The 4517-nt window shown below is 47.5% G+C and overlaps 2 protein-coding genes across 3 annotated transcripts in view; one reads left to right on the top strand and one right to left on the bottom strand.

Moving 5' to 3' along the window:
* LOC106814120 (methylosome subunit pICln-like) overlaps positions 1-4517 on the bottom strand; it is a 13826-nt gene that overhangs the window by 6386 nt on the left and 2923 nt on the right. The window lies entirely within an intron of this gene.
* The window catches only part of LOC106814114 (transmembrane protein 164-like), a 16944-nt gene continuing 15846 nt past the window's right edge, over positions 3420-4517 (top strand). The window contains exon 1 of the mRNA XM_014818392.1: positions 3420-3499. The gene's annotated coding sequence lies outside the window, so the exon portion shown is untranslated. The remainder of the gene's footprint in view (positions 3500-4517) is intronic.

Here is a 4517-nt window from a genome sequence, read left to right as displayed (position 1 = left end):
TGCGTCTAGTTGGTCCGGGCACTGCCCCTCCACCTGCGAAATTTTTGAAATATGTTGATGCTTTCTCCTGCATTTACGCGCAATTGAATAATTTAGGATTTTTTTTGTATTTTTTGCACCATTTTACTAGTATAGCATATCATAACATTAGTAGTGGCATACGTCTGGTTGCAACCTCCCCCCTCACACACAACACACACCCGGCCCACCCACCCATGTAGATCCCGGCCCACATTTCCATCGCCTCAATCATAGGGCGAGCCGCGTAGTGTCTACTGCTCTTGTAACAGTGTCCAGGAATCATGTGGATATGAGCAGGATCGGTCGAATTGCGGCTCTGCGGTGTGTTGACGAGTGCGGGCAGATTATTCAAGAAATGCGTGCAACCCATGGATACTTATTGTACAGGGTTTTTCTACGTGCTGACGTTTTTATCGTTAGAGGATTCTCGAGTTAAGGGTTTCAGGCTATCGTTGGCTGTGATTGCTTGCACATCGGGTAGTCGCTTCCTCGTCCGTAAAGCACGCCAAGCTTACTTGATTCGGACAGATCAGATAAGTTGTGGCGGATGACTCGTCGATGTGTCAACGTCGATAACCAACAGGACAGTGAGTTACAGAGAACGAAGGCTCTGAATGTTCAAAACGCGTGCGGGCGTCTACACTACGGCCCGTCACCGTGCTGCCCATGAGGCGCACTGCGCGTCTTAAAGGCTCGACAATTCGCATCAAACGCTAATTTCCTCCATATTAGACTGCAATACTTCGTGGCATGCTACTACAACTCCTTATGACAAAATAACTCTAGTTCCTCCATTTCACTGCGCGTGGGGATTGTTTATAAAAGCGGTAATTGGAAAAATATACCTCATGTTGTTCAAATTTCTCGATGTTGTTGACAGTTCCCATCCCAAGCAAGCGTGCAGCGGATGCTCGCTACAGCGGTAGTGTAGCAAGATAAAATAGTGACGTCACGTCCCCACTTCGAGGCTATAGTGGTTGTAAAACAGGGCGGGGTTTACTCCAGATGCCGTTTTCTCACCTCTTTCTTGTGAGGTTTTAAGCAAACGCGCAGTGAAATGGTGAGCACTAGAGTTTATTGTGTCATTAGGTAGTGTGAGTATGCATTGCACATCAGTATTTGCTGTCTAGTATGGAGAAGAATTAAGCGTTGGATGCCGCATTGTTAGCTTTAACTACGCGCTATCACATCGCTCGCACGCACGTAGTTCGCGGACGGTTCACGTAAAACGAACACGACAGTCGCAGCCTTGGGTGCAGCAGCACACGTTACGGCCCGTCAGCGTTCAGTTTGCTCGACTTTTCGCTACCGCTGCTAAGCCTAGACTGCCAAACTCGGCTCGTCTACGGAACTCGTTGTTATAACGTGTAGCCATCACGCGTCTCGTTTGAGAAGACCACGTGCGCCGTTGAAGCGGCTTATATATCTCGCGCCTTTGGGTAATGTCGTCTCGCTCCGCGGAAGAGAACGTGATTTCACAATCAATACATTCCTCGACAGAGTCGCGAGAAGGCACGCGAGGAATGGCAGGAACTAGCCGTATCTGCCCACTACCCTCTGCTATAAGTTATAGGTGGGTGGGATGATAATGACTGATAGGCTAAGGCTTGGTGGTATCGACAGCCCATATCGCATGTATAGACGAAGTAGGGACGTGATATTTTTTCAGCGATTCATCAGTGCGTGTCTGTGAACTTCAGCAACTGGCGATGAGAGCGCGCGAAGCCGGCCACTGCGCTCACCTTTTCCTCTCTACTAGCCCGCTGACCGCGTTTTCGTGACGCTTTTATAGCTACTGGTTTCTAGCGCGCGCCCTTTCTGCCGGCAAGCCTCATGCCGCTGACCTTTTCCGCGGGCATCAGCTCCTGTGTGCCTGGTTTCGCTATCGTACACGAGCTCTTTTTATGGCTGACAGTAATGGTATTCTATGTTAACGTTAATTCTATGCTGATTCGGTGTGCAAATGATGCACGCGCACACGCACGAATGCACTGTGCAGTAGTACACGCACGCACGTCTACGTACACACGCACACACGCACGCACGTGTACGTGCACACACCGGCACGGAATGCACGCACGCACGCACGCATGCACGCACGTGTACGTGCACACGCACGCACGCACTCACGTGTACCTGCAACACAACGCACGCACGCACGGCACGTGTGTACTTGCACACTTCACGCACGCCACGCACGCGCGTATGCGCACAACGCCACGCACGCAACGCACGCACACACGCACGCATGCACGCACGTGTACCGTGCACCTCGCACTAACGCGTACGTGCACGACGCTACGCACGCCGCAGTGTACGTGTAGTACACGACGAAACCAAAAACTGCACGAACGCACAACACATGCACGCACGCACGTGTACGTGCACCGCACACGTTCGGCAGTACATGGGGGACATAGACCCTATGAGCTGTTAGTGTGCTGATGTGAAAAAGTTTAAATTTGGCATTCCAGATATAACTGTAGACTTGTTAAAGTATATAAATATATAGCAGTGCACATTTATGTTTTGTTTCAGTACGTTAATAACATTTCATTTTGTCAACTTGTAATGTGGCGTTATCGTATTAGCCTAGTATACAGCCATTACAAGCACTTGTGAATTGGCTATTGTTCGAAATGCGTTAATTTGGTTTTTCATAGAATCAATCTTATATTATCAATAGACTACGTCATGAATAATTTATGTGGATTAGAGAGCAAATTGTGCGGTCACTGCAATATCATACATATCCATGTGACACGAGATTATGGCACTGGTTTATTGTTGAAATTTCATAAATTACAATGTTGGTTGTATTCTTTTTAATTTTATTTAGAATGTTGTTTTTCATATTTTTAGCTTACATTTTGACGGTTATCTATAGCTGCAACTATACACACTCGATCTTGGCTTCTATTCATTTACTTTCAACTTCATATACAATCAATGAATCATGCATATACGAACATTCTAACGGCTACACAACTGCAGTTGTACCTGTTTCGACGAGGACGGCCACTGAGCCACATTTCGGCTGAGCCATCTTGCATGATATGAAAACAACAACAAGAACAGCTGATCGATCTAGTAGTAGTACATTTCGTAATGTATACGGCATGAATTCCGACAGGTTTCGACAGATTTAACACGTGTAAACCCGTTTTGCCACATTTTTATACATTACGGCAGTTATAGATGCACATTCTTGCACATTTCGCGCACATTCCTGAACATTCCGTGCACATTCCTGCACATTCTTGCACATTCAGCGCACATTCCAGCACATTTCGCTGTTTAGTAGCACATTTCGCTGTTTAGTAGGACCGGAAATTATAACTGGTGGACATCTAATCTTTTTTCTCCACCAGGGGGTGCGCAAAGATTCGGCATTTGTTTTGTCTTGCAACCGAAGACGTATGAAGAAAGACGATGGGGAAAGTCGTAGGGCCTACTACTACTACTACTATGTAACCAAGTAATTAAAAAATGCTCTAAATACACATACTTAGGAGATTTAATAAACGAGATAGGAAAATATATATATATATACAGATATGATTAAAGCCCGAACGGAAAAATGCCGATACGTGATGAGAGAAATTATATCGCTGACTGATGAGCAAAACTAGGTAGCTCCAAGAAACGGTATTGCTAGGGTTAGAATACTAGTAGTAGTACTTACTAGGGTATAGACAATCCGTCGCACAGCCTGGTCGGGCTAAAAACTAGGGTGCAAAACTAGGGTGCTAGACACCTTACGTCCTTAGCCTTAGCCTTAGCCTTAGCCTTAGCCTTAGCCTTAGCCTTAGCCTTAGCCTTAGCCTTAGCCTTAGCCTTAGCCTTAGCCTTAGCCTTAGCCTTAGCCTTAGCCTTAGCCTTAGCCTTAGCCTTAGCCTTAGCCTTAGCCTTAGCCTTAGCCTTAGCCTTAGCCTTAGGTAGCACGAAGTGATTCACAGGTTTCTGTGTATCATCAACTGATGCACTGACTCCGTATATCAAGGAATGATGGAAAAACCCTAACCCTAACAGTAACACACTTCGTGATACCTAGGCTAAGGTTATACTTTAGGCCGTGGCTATGCGACCGGTTCCGGACGAGGAGCCGCTAGGCTACGCGTCCGGACATCCATCTCACACAGTGATCTTGCGACACGTACACGCATGATTGCGCAACGGTACGCTCTGCTGATTGCCTAGTGTGTGTGCGTGCGTGCGTGTGTACGTGTGTGTGTGTGTGTGTGTGCAAAATTCCCGTTGTGCAATCATGCGTGTACGCGAGTCACACGTTCACTGTGTGAGTGGATGTCCGGATGCGTAGCCTGGATGCTAGGCGACCGGTTCCGGACGCGTAGCCTGGATGCTAGGCGACCGGTTCCGGACGAGTAGCCTGGATGCTAGGCGACCGGTTCCGGACGCGTAGCCTGGATGCTAGGCGACCGGTTCCGGACGCGTAGCCACTGCGTATACTTTATGACTTAGAGTTAGGGTTAGGG

Source organism: Priapulus caudatus, unplaced genomic scaffold, assembly GCF_000485595.1.
Source record: "Priapulus caudatus unplaced genomic scaffold, Priapulus_caudatus-5.0.1 Scaffold873, whole genome shotgun sequence".
Taxonomy (NCBI): Eukaryota; Metazoa; Priapulida; class Priapulimorpha; order Priapulimorphida; family Priapulidae; genus Priapulus; species Priapulus caudatus.
Note: the sequence above shows the minus strand (reverse complement) of the source record. Positions and strands in the feature narration are given on the sequence as shown.